Source organism: Chiloscyllium plagiosum, unplaced genomic scaffold (genome assembly GCF_037043375.1).
Source record: "Chiloscyllium plagiosum isolate Xiang-an unplaced genomic scaffold, Cpla_swu_hap1 HiC_scaffold_35, whole genome shotgun sequence".
Taxonomy (NCBI): Eukaryota; Metazoa; Chordata; class Chondrichthyes; order Orectolobiformes; family Hemiscylliidae; genus Chiloscyllium; species Chiloscyllium plagiosum.
The window spans coordinates 50,614,040-50,627,234 of NW_028270173.1; the positions used below are offsets into that span (position 1 = coordinate 50,614,040).

At 47.3% G+C, this 13,195-nt stretch overlaps 1 protein-coding gene across 1 annotated transcript in view; it reads left to right on the plus strand.

The window, feature by feature from the left end:
- Positions 1 to 13,195, plus strand: part of LOC122547123 (class I histocompatibility antigen, F10 alpha chain-like) — a 929,735-nt gene that overhangs the window by 418,099 nt on the left and 498,441 nt on the right. The window lies entirely within an intron of this gene.

Genomic DNA, 13,195 nt, shown 5'->3' on the forward strand with positions numbered 1-13,195 from the left:
CACACAGACAGACACACACACACAGACACAAACACACAGGCACCCACACACAGACACACACACAGACACACACACACAGACACACACACACACACACACACATAGACACACACACGGACACACACACACACACACACACACCCACACACACAGACACACACACACACACAGACACCCACACACTCATGCAAACACACAGAGACACACAAACACACACACACACACAGACACACACAGGCACACACACAGGCACCCACACACAGACACACACACAGACACACACACACAGACACCCACACCCCCCCACACACACACAGACACCCCCTCACACACACAGACACAGACACCCACACACGCACACAAACACACACAGACAGACACACACAGACACACACACACAGACGGACACACACACAGACACACACACACAGACACCCACACACACACAAACACACACACACAGACACCCACACACAGACACCCACACACAAACACAAACACAACACAGACACCCACACACACAGATACACACACACAGACAGAGACACACACACACAGACACACACACACAGACACACACAGACACACACATACACAGACACACACACACACACACAGACATCCACACACACACACAGACACCCACACACACACAAACACACACAGACACACACACACAGACATTCACAGACAGACAGACACACACACACACAGACACCCACACACCCGCGCAAAAACACACACAGATACACACACACACAGACAGACACACACACACACAGGCACACACACACACAGGCACCCACACACAGACACACACACACACACACACACACAGACACACACACGCAGCCACACACACACAGACACCCCACCCCCCACACACACAGACACCCCCTCACACACACACACACAGACACCCACACACACACAGACACACACACAGACACCCACACACACAGACACCCACACACACACACAGACACACACAGACACACACGCACACACACACAGACACACACACACAGACACACACATACAGACACACACACACAGACACACTCTCCAGTCCCTTACCCCACTGATAGTGCTGAGCCTCTGCCAGGCTGCTGTGGTCAATGTGACAGGAGTATTGATCCTCATCCCCAGCATTGATCTCAATCTCGTTTTGGATCTGATTGGTCCCATCGTGGTTCGGCCGTACCCCCGAAGATTGGGTCTCAGACATGACCTCTCCATTCCTTAGCCAGGTCACCTCGATGTCCACAGGATCAAACCCAGTGACCAGGCAGGAGAGAGTGAGCGGCTTGTCCTGAAGACTGGGCTCCCTCCTGGAGATGAACACTTCAGGCTGAACTGTGATGGGAAAGGGTGAAATCACAAACAATAGACAGACACTGAATGGAATGGGAGAGCGGTTTCATAGATCAGTGAGGTTAGATCAGAACATGGAGCAAAACTGAAATACATACCTTTCCTTCTGAAATAATCCTTTCCAGCTTCCAGACATCTCTTTAAATGCTCAACAAACTGTCCATGCAGCTGTGTTTCCCAGTAATTGTTCCACGATTCATTGGAATCCCATTCCCCTTTTGTCTTCACTGCAAAGTGATTGGTTACGATCCATCTCATTCTGTCTGGGTCTAAACTGATATAATCCTTTCCATTGGCTCCAAATCTCACCGATCACTTCACAGAGCGACCATCACTGACCTCAACAGTAATAAACCATTGAAAGATGTGAATTCCTGTCACTAACCCAGTAAGAATCAATGATCAATAATTAATTCTTAACTGAAACTGCGAAACAATCTGATCAAAGGTGAATGGGGATCCTGTATCAGGTCCAGGGGGAGGGGGGTTACACACGGTGCTAATCCCCAGGGCCTGTGCTGTCAGAGGGTCCCAGACTCAGGCAGCACTGCCCCTTTCTCCAACTGCTGTCTCACACCTCAACCTGGAGCAGATAAGGAACGGGCTCTCTGATCCGGGTCAGAATTCCAGCGCACACATTCCCACTGTCCTGGAACGACAGCCCAATTCCATGTGGTCATTTATTTTGATCACAGGCTGCATTCTGGGGGATGTAGTCCATGTCTGTCCGTGACCACTCTGTCAGCCTCCCACAGGCTCTGGCCCACGATCGGACTCTGTGTGTTATTTACAAGGACCCTCTCCCTGCGTGGGGCTGTGCAATCTCTTCCCCTGAGCCTGGCGGAATGGAGATGAGGGTAGATTTCTTTAAATTGCCTATTACCTCGTGTACAACTTCCACAGATTATTGCAATGCTTTTAGTTTTGTTCTAGTTATTCAATCTGTTCATCACAGATTACACAGAATGGGTTGGGCTCGTGTGAGGCAATGGTCATATCCCAGAATGCTCAGCTGCTCCATAGGTTTCACAATATATCCATACAACCTGATTCAAAAGTGTCTCTCCATCACGAGTGGACCGTGACCATTCCAATATCTCTCCATCACGAGTGGACCGTGACCATTCCAATATCTCTCCATCACATGTGGACCGTGACCATTCCAATATCTCTCCATCACGAGTGGACCGTGACCATTTGAATATTTCTCTTTTATGTCCTTCCTGTGTGTAATTCACTAATTATCTGATTGCTGATTGGAAGGTAACTGAACTCTGACCATGAATAATAGTAATGACCCTTGGCCGATCAATGTCTTTATTAGCTCTTCATATTTCTTCATTCCTCACTTTCTGATTAATTTATAAACTCATTTTCTCTGTTTTGGTGACAACAAATGTTTCATTTTTGTGATACACTTGGAATGCTCTTATCCCAGTAAGTTACCAAAACTATTTTTCATTTGCACTTGACCTGACCACATACAGACTATTTCAAGAAAATTAACAATGGACTGTTTCTGGCTGGTGTGAAGGTCTGAGTCAACCATCTCCCAAATCAACCTTCTCCTTCACAATGGTACAATGTGGGAGTAGGGGACTGTTGGTGTGTGACCCACTGTGTGAACCCTGGACCAGGAGGGGAAGAAAACCCAGTTGGGAGGGAAACCCACTTCCTACACCTTCTTTTGTATGAATTCCATCTACAGCAGCTCAGAGAGAGCACCACCAGAGGAGAATGTAAACTCAGTATTACTTAAACCCAACTCCTTATTGAATCTCCTCCCCCCTCCCTGATGACCCAGATCTGAGCCTCAGGCTGTCCCCTTCCAGCTCTGCTTCTTAAGCAAAAAGACAAGAAAGAGTTTTAGTTCGCTCTGCACCTTCACACATTTCATTGGTTATTTTTGTCAAATATTGAATTTGTAACAAGCTATCAATGGATTGCTTTGTCTAGTTTGATTGCTGAGAAAGCTGTGAATGTTTACTTCATACATTAACGTGATATAAAATTAAAGTTTAAAGTTGTGCTAAACGAGACCCCAAGCAGCTGCCTGTGGGTTTCTTGCTGTTGGAGAATGAGGAGCTCTGATGGCTTTTTGCAGGATGGACAAAGAGGTTGTTTTGCTCCAGGAGAAAATGGCAAGTGTTAACAATACTCAGCGAGTCTCTCAGTATCTGTGCAGGGAGAAGCAAGACCCTTCTTCAGGATTGGTGCAGATCTTGAACCTGAAGCTTTGACTCTCTTTTTCTCATTGCAGATACTGCTTGACCCGCTGGGGATTTCCAGAATTTTGAATTTATATTTCAGGTTTCCAGTATCTGCAATAATTTGCTGTTCTATTACATGTCCCTGTGGCATTTGTAAATCTGATTTGTTCAAATCGAAGTTGTAGTGAGATTGGGACAATTAAAACAATGTGACTGGAAGTTCAGGATCATGTCTATAGAACAGAAAAGTTTTTTATTTGACAAATTGTGTTTAGAGAGATGCATCATAATCAACGATGGCAGCGCGGTGGCTTGAAAGAAGTACATTAACTCCATTGTGTGGGTTTGGATGGTGGAAGATGGACAATACCACCACCAACTGTCCACCGCTGGTAATGCAGGAGATGAAAAAACACATGAAGTCCCGTTGTTAGGCAGCAGGTGGTGGTGTTGCTCCATCAAGAAGATTTTGAGGCCCATCGTCTGGGACCCTCTGAAACCTGCAACCCATTCTAAAAGATTGCACAACACCAGGTTATCGTCCAACATGTATATTTGGAAGCACTAGCTTTCGACCGCTGCTCCTTCATCTCCTTTCCTTATCCTCATATTCCTAACTTTCAACTTTATCGATTGTATTTGCTGATTTTCTAAGCCTGCACTCCTTCACTCCCTTGCAAATGCTATGGCTTCCACCTCCTCTGCCCTCCAATGTTTTCAATCCTCACCCTAGCCCCTCAGCACATTTTGGTGGAGAACATTATATTTAGTGAGGACCTTTGGAAAGATTCTTGTTCAATACCTGTAGAATCAAAGTTGGTTCATTAAATATTTTTAAACATCATTTCAATGATCAGATTTTTTGTCTATGTAGATACTGCCCACAGAGGAAACCAATTACTATATTTAGTAAAAAATTAAACTGGCCAATTAAACAGTCTGAATAAAAAAAGAGTTATTATAGTTGTTACTTGATCATGTTTGACTCACCCAAAACCACAAGCTGACTCTGCACTGCTTTATTCAGGAATTCAATTGTTTGCAAAGATCAAAATAAACTGGATGAAATAAGCTATTTTATTGTCAACTGAATAAAATTCATTCCGTTTCAGTAAGAGGACACAGAAAATTGACTGTAAATCTTATAGAAGGTTTAACTAATTGCAGCCATTTAGGATTTGTTGACTGGAATTGGAATTTTGAATAATTGCTGTCTGATTGTTTTGCATAATGATTTCCGAGGTTAACAAGATAACATTGTCACAGGTCACATATTGTCCGCTTATTGGTCACTCGTGACATCATTGATAATCTGCAAACTAATTTGGAGAAAACATAAGACCTGTAAAATGCGAATAAATCTGTTTGAATAGCCCAGTACAAATGTTCAAATTATGTTTTACCTGTCTGTGTTACACAGAAGACTGGTACAGTGTCTATTTATTTCAACAGTTAGCTATTGATTTCCTTTTGGCATTCATACACAATGATTAAACAACACAACTGTATTCTATCTCCAAATAACGAGAGAAAATAATACAAATTCACATCAAGCTGGAATGAGCTGCCAGAGGAAGTGGTGGAGGCTGGTACAATTACACCATTTAAGATGCATTTGGATGGGTATATGAATAGGAAGGGTTTGGAGGGATATGGGCCGGGTGCTGGCAGGTGGGACTAGATTGGGTTGGGATATCTGGTCAGCATGGACTGAAGGGTCTGTTTCCGCGCTGTACATCTGGATGACTCTATGACTCTATAAACCAGTCAGCATTAGTAAAGACAATAGAGTTTAAATATGTTGATCATAGTATTTTACATTTTCAGTCATCAGTTATAAAAGACAATATTCTTTTTCTCTCTTTGTTCTGCTTGCAATTGTAAAGCAAACTGTTTCATTTCCTTTTCATATTCAAGCTGTTCTAATTCTTTTGCTCTTTGTTCTACTGCAATTCTCTCTCTCCTTTACTGTTGCCTCGATTATTAGATCCTTCATGTGCAATTGAAGTTTAGCCATTTCCAACGATTCTGAGAGCACCTACATTTGCCAGAAATGCAGAGCTCTCACTGCCGTTATCTCCCACTTTCCTCACATCTGCAGGTAACTGTAGCTGATCTGCCAACTCCAAAAGCTTTCCATTATTCACCATCTGCAATCCACCCCAAGTGACTACTTACCCCGCAGCCCAGAAACGTTTAACCTCTGAGAACAGCCATTATTATACAACACACCCCTATTCAAACCAACTGATTGCAACACACCAAAAGAGAATACCAACCCTCCCCATTTGCTGCCTTTGAGGACAATCCTCCTGAACCCAACCTGGAGTTGGTGGTTCTGATCCCAGACCAGACGTCCCGATTTATTACAGATCACACCAGTTCCCTCACTAAGTATATGATGGAAATTGCCTCGACCCGAACTTTTATATTTATTGAAAGGCAAGTCAAGGTGCTGTGTTCCAGATGTGATTTGATTGGCCCATCGCTAGACTTTAAACAAAACACACTTTATTTTTACAGTGCAGTTAAAATACAAAAGAAAGGCATAACTTTAATCCTATTGATATACTTAAAAGCATCCCTTAAACTCTTGACAAATGAAATTCAGCAGAAGTTATTATTCTCACATGCTATCTCTCTCCAGCTCAATTGCAGGAAACACCCAAATAAACATTTGCCCATGTTGATTCCTGAAAGGAAGCCTCTCTGTCGAAGGTTTCACTCCAGCAGCAGAGAATTCAGGTTTTCAGCTCCAGCAGCCAGCAAAGATTTCACCAAAGCCACCCCACGCAGCCCGACCCCACCCACTCATGATTCAAAGCTGTTCACCACCTGCTTGTCTGAATGAGACATTTAGGTCCCAGTGTGACAACACCCCTCTGCAAGAGAAACAGGACAAAACACATCCCTTAAAGGCACAGCACTGTCACACATCACATACACCAGAACATGGTGAGGGAGAGGGTGGGGAGGGCTGCGGCTGAGGGGAGGATGCTGAGACACCTGGTCAGTGAGCAAGTGGATGAAAAATGATTGAGGAAGAGAGATTGAAGAGCAAGGACGAAAGAAGGAACAACTGCAGGCTGAGGATCTGGATGTTGAGGATTCCACTACTGAGTAATTCCCAGGGAGTTTAATTCCCCACATTCCAATCCCTCTCCCACCATTCCCAACACTCTGTCCCCTCAGTCACTCAATGGGAGCTGTTGTGTAGGTCCCACTTGGAGAACCTGCAGAAACAAAATAAATGTCCATGAGGATGGGGAATGATCCATTCTCAGAGAGTGAGAACACAACAAGTGTGAGGGGATGGAGACTGTGTCAGAAATCCTCATTCCCACACTCCCCTCCATCCTTACACCTTATGGAGACTCTGGAGATCTCTCCCATCCCATCAGTATTCAGTCAGTGAGGATGAGAGTGTGTGTGATGGGTTTAATGATCAATATTAGACCTGGTCTGGGCCGATCACACAAAGGAAGATCAGACAGGGAACAAGATGTGTTTATGTGTGTAGACTGCTCGCACTGGGCATGCTCCAAACACTGGCTGTCAGTGTGTCCGTGCACCACTCCCCTGTGACCTTGGGAGGGGATAGTCCCCACCGTATAGACGGCTGGGTAAAGCAATCAGCCATAAAGCGTCTCTCGTTTTCAATGATATGAAATGTGGGACAGGGGGCAAAGGTATTTAAACAAACAAAATTAGGAACTAAGCCAAATGGGAATATCAGGAGTATACAGAATAGTAAAGCCCAAGAGTGTGAGAGTGTGCTGAAGGAGATTTTCTCCCATGTGTGGAGCTGCAGAAAATGGGGGAGACACTAAACGAATATTTTGCATCAGTATTTACTGTGGTAAAGGACATGAAAGATACAGAATGTAGGGAAATAGATGGTGACATCTTGAAAAGTGTCCATATTGCAGAGGAGGAAGTGCTGGATGTCTTGAAACGCATAAAAGTGGATAACTCCCCAGGACCTGATCAGGTGTACCCTAGAACTCTGTGGGAAGCTAGGGAAGTGATTGCTGGGCCTCTTGCTGAGATATTTGTATCATCGATAGTCACAGGTGAGGTGCTGGAAGACTGGAGGTTGGCTAACGTGGTGCCACTGTTTAAGAAGGGTGATAAGGACAAGCCAGGGAACTATAGGCCAGTGAGCCTGACGTCGGTGGTGGGCAAGTTGTTGGAGGGATACCTGAGGGACAGGATGTACATATATTTGGAAAGGCAAGGACTGATTAGGGATAGTCAACATGGCTTTGTACATGGGAATCATGTCTCAAAACATGATTGAGTTTTTTGAAGAAGTAACAAAGAGGATTGATGAGAGCAGAGATGTAGATGAGATCTATGTGGACTTCAGTAAGGCATTCGACAAGGTTCCCCATGGGAGACTGATTAGCAAGGTTAGATCTCATGGAATACAGGGAGAACTAGCCATTTGGATACAGAACTGGCTCAAAGGTAGAAGACAGAGGGTGGTGGTGGAGGGTAGTTTTTCAGACTGGAGGCCTGTGACCAGTGGAGTGCCTCAAGGATTGGGCCCACTACGTTTCATATAAATGATTTATATAAATGATTTGGATGTGAGTTTAAGAGGTACAGTTAGTAAGTTTGCAGATGACACCAAAATTGGAGGTGTAATGGATAGCGAAGAGGGTTACCCCGAATTACAATGGGATCTTGACCAGATGGGCCGATGGGCTGAGCAGTGGCAGATGGAGTTTAATTCAGATAAATGTGAGGTGCTGCAGGTTGGGAAAGCAAATCTTAGCAGGACTTATACACTTAATGGTAAGGTCCTAGGGAGTGTTGCTGAACAAAGAGACCTTGGAGAGCAGGTTCATAGCTCCTTGAAAGTACAGTCACAGGTAAATAGGATAGTGAAGAAGGTGTTTAGAATGCTTGCCTTTATTGGTCAGAGTATTGAGTACAGAAATGGAAATGTGTTGCTGGAAAAGCGCAGCAGGTCAGGCAGCATCTAGGGAACAGGAGAATCGACGTTTCGGGCATTAGCCCTTCTTCAGGAATGAGGACAGTTTGTCCAGCAGGCTAAGATAAAAGATAGGGAGGAGGGACTTGGGGGAGGGGCGTCGGAAATGTGATAGGTGGAAAGAGGTCAAGGTGAGGGTGATAGGTCAGACTGGGGTGGGGGCGGAGAGGTCGGGAAGAAGATTGCAGGTTAGGAAGGCGGTGCTGAATTTGATGGATTTGACTGAGACAGGCTGGGGGGAGGGGAAATGAGAAAACTGGTGAAATCCGGGTTCATCCCTTGTGGTTGGAGGGTTCCTAGCCGGAAGATAAGGCGTTCTTCCTCCAACCATCGTTTTGCTGTGGTCTGACGATGGAGGAGTCCAAAGACCTGCATATCCTTGGTGGAGTGGGAGGAGGAATTGAAATGTTGAGCTACAGGGTGGTTGGGTTGGTTGGTCCGGGTGTCCCAGAGGTGTTCTCTGAAACGCTCCGCAAGTAGGCGGCCTGTCTCCCCAATATAGAGGAGGCCACATCGGGTGCAGAGGATGCAATAGATGATATGTGTGGAGGTGCAGGTGAATCTGTGGCGGATATGGAAGTTTCCCTTGGGGCCTTGGAGGGATGTGAGGGGGGAGGTGTGGGCGCAAGTCTTGCACCTCCTGCGGTTGCAGGGGAAGGTTCCGGGAGTGGAGGTTGGGTCGGTGGGGGGTGTGGATCTGACGAGGGAGTCACGGAGGGAGTGGTCTTTACGGAATGCTGATCGGGGAGGGGAGGGAAATATATCCTTGGTGGTGGGGTCCGTTTGGAGGTGGCGGAAATGACGGCGGATGATGCGCTGTACATGGAGACTGGTGGGGTGGTAGGTGAGGACCAGTGGGGTTCTGTCCTGGTGGCGGTTGGAGGGGCGGGGTTCAAGGGCGGAGGAGCGGGAAGTGGAGGAGATGCGGTGGAGGGCATCGTCGACCACGTCGGGGGGGAAATTGCGGTCCTTGAAGAAGGAGGCCATCTGGGTTGTGCGTTTTTGGAACTGGTCCTCCTGGGAGCAGATGCGGCGGAGTCGAAGGAATTGGGAGAATGGGATGGCGTTTTTACAGGGGGCAGGATGGGAGGAGGTGTAGTCCAGGTAACTGTGGGAGTCGGTCGGTTTGTAGTAGATGTCCGTGTTGATTCGGTCGCCTGAGATAGAAATAGAAAGGTCGAGGAAGGGGAGGGAGGAATCTGAGACGGTCCAGGTGAATTTGAGGTCGGGGTGGAAGGTGTTGGTGAAGTGGATGAACTGTTCAACCTCCTCGTGGGAGCACGAGGCGGCGCCGATACAGTCATCGATGTAGCGGAGGAAAAGGTGGGGGGTGGGGCCAGTGTAGTTGCGGAAGATGGATTGTTCCACATACCCTACGAAGAGGCAGGCATAGCTGGGGCCCATGCGGGTGCCCATGGCTACTCCTTTCGTTTGGAGGAAGTGGGAGGATTGGAAAGAGAAGTTGTTCAGGGTGAGGACCAGTTCAGTCAGTCGAAGGAGGGTTTTCCTCCGCTACATCGATGACTGTATCAGCACTGCCTCGTGCTCCCACGAGGAGGTTGAACAGTTCATCCACTTTACCAACACCTTCCACCCTGACCTCAAATTCACCTGGACAGTCTCAGATTCCTCCCTCCCCTTCCTCGACCTTTCTATTTCTATCTCAGGCGACCGAATCAACACGGACATCTACTACAAACCGACCGACTCCCACAGCTACCTGGACTACACCTCCTCCCATCCTGCCCCCTGTAAAAACGCCATCCCATTCTCCCAATTCCTTCGACTCCGCCGCATCTGCTCCCAGGAGGACCAGTTCAAAATACGTACAACACAGATGGCCTCCTTCTTCAAGGACCGCAATTTCCCCCCCGACGTGGTCGACGATGCCCTCCACCGCATCTCCTCCACTTCCCGCTCCTCCGCCCTTGAGCCCCGCCCCTCCAACCGCCACCAGGACAGAACCCCACTGGTCCTCACCTACCACCCCACCAGTCTCCATGTACAGCGCATCATCCGCCGTCATTTCCGCCACCTCCAAACGGACCCCACCACCAAGGATATATTTCCCTCCCCTCCCCTATCAGCACTCCGTAAAGACCACTCCCTCCGTGACTCCCTCGTCAGATCCACACCCCCCACCAACCCAACCTCCACTCCCGGCACCTTCCCCTGCAACCGCAGGAGGTGCAAGACTTGCACCCATACCTCCCCCCTCACCTCCCTCCAAGGCCCCAAAGGAAACTTCCATATCCGCCACAGATTCACCTGTACCTCCACACATATCATCTATTGCATCCTCTGCACCCGATGTGGCCTCCTCTATATTGGGGAGACAGGCCGCCTTCTTGCGGAGCGTTTCAGAGAACACCTCTGGGACACCCGGACCAACCAACCCAACCACCCTGTAGCTCAACATTTCTATTCCCCCTCCCACTCCACCAAGGATATGCAGGTCTTTGGACTCCTCCATCGTCAGACCACAGCAAAACGACGGTTGGAGGAAGAACGCCTCATCTTCCGGCTAGGAACCCTCCAACCACAAGGGATGAACTCGGATTTCACCAGTTTCCTCATTCCCCCTCCCCCCACCTTGTCTCAGTCAAATCCATCAAATTCAGCACCGCCTTCCTAACCTGCAATCTTCTTCCCGACCTCTCCGCCCCCACCCCAGTCTGACCTATCACCCTCACCTTGACCTCTTTCCACCTATCACATTTCCGACGCCCCTCCCCCAAGTCCCTCCTCCCTATCTTTTATCTTAGCCTGCTGGACAAACTGTCCTCATTCCTGAAGAAGGGCTAATGCCCGAAACGTCGATTCTCCTGTTCCCTAGATGCTGCCTGACCTGCTGCGCTTTTCCAGCAACACATTTCCATCTCTGATCTCCAGCATCTGCAGACCTCACTTTCTCCTTATTGAGTACAGGAGTTGGGAGGTCATATTGCGGCTGTACAGAACATTGGTTAGGGCACTCTTGGAATATTGTGTGCAATTCTGATCTCCTTCCTATCGGAAGGATGTTGTGAAACTTGAAAGGGTTCAGAAAAGATTTAAAAGGATGTTTCCAGCGAGTGTTGGAGGCTGAGGGGTGACCTTATAGAGGTTTACAAAATCATGAGGGGCATGGATAGGGTAAATACCCAAGGTCTTTTCCCTGGGGTCGGGGAGTCCAGAACCAGAGGGCATAGGTTTAGGGCGAAAGGGGAAAGATATAAAAGAGACCTAAGGGTCAACTTTTTCACGCAGAGGGTGGTATGTCTATGGAATGAGCTGCCAGAGGAAGTGGTGGAGGCTGGTACAATTACAACATATAAAAGGCATTTGGACGGGTATATGTTTAGGAAGGGTTTGGAGGGATATGGGCCGGGTGCTGGCAGGTGGGCCTAGATTGGGTTGGGATATCTGGTCAGTATGGACGGGTTGGACCGAAGGGTCTGTTTCCAGGCTGTACATCTCTGTGACTCTCTGACTCTGACATGCTTCCAGTTCAGTCAGAGAGGAGACACTGTGAGACTTTGTTCTCAGGAATGAGGGAGGCACCAAGTTAGCAGGGAATGTTTAAAGGACGGTGATCGTTGTAGCATGAGGTTTCGGCTGATTAAAGAATAGGACATGAAACAATCCAAAGTAAGAAGTGAGTATAAGAACAGGAGGATCAGTTGTTTCAATCCATGGTGAGAGAAGCAATGCTGAGGGACGGCATGAGACTTCCGAGGAATTCAATCTAATCCTGGGGCAGGTGAGACTTGTCAAGGGGAACTTTTGTTTTATTTTACCCATTTTCCTAATGAATGTTGTTCCATACCTCTGGAGCAGGTAGGACTGGAACCAGGCCTCGCGGTCTAGCGTAGGGACACTACCACTTGGTTACACCCTATTGGGACTGGAAGTGAAATGCCTATGTGGAGATTTGCTGATGCTGATGAGATGGGTTCAGATGGATGGGAACCAAACTGAAGGAAGTAAAGTTGGTGACAGTGAGTTAAAAAGCCATGAGGAAGTCTAGAAGGCCGAGGGAAGAAAGTGGAGCATCCAGTGTGCTTGGGAAATGGAATGGTGTCAAAAAGAGCAAGTTCAGGTGTCCCCACTTGGATGTATGTAACACTCACAATGAGGTAAACAACGGAAGGCTCAACTGAAGGCTTTGGAATGACCTAAATGACGGAAACAATGATTACATGGCAACCATGACTGGGAATGGGAATATCTGAGGAAAGTCAGGAGGAAAAGGAATGGGATGTGGAAAATGGGAGGTTACCCACTTTGTCAGGAAAAAGGGGTGTGTCAAGTATTCCCAAAATGGTAAGAGAACATCGCAGGGTGTGGTTAGTAAGTTTGCAGATGACCCCAACAGTTTTGGTGGAGTGGACAGTGAAGAAGGTGACCTCAGAGTACAATGGGGTCTTGATCAGATGGGCCAGTGGGGTGAGGACTGGCAGATGGAGCTTGATTTACATAAATGCGAGGTGCTGATTTTGGAAAGGGCAGGACTTATACACTTCATGGTATGATCTGAGGAGTGATTCTGAACAAAGAGACCTTGGAGTCCTGGTTCATAGTTCCTCAAATGTGGGGTTGCAAGTTTATAGGATAGTGAAGAAGGCATTTG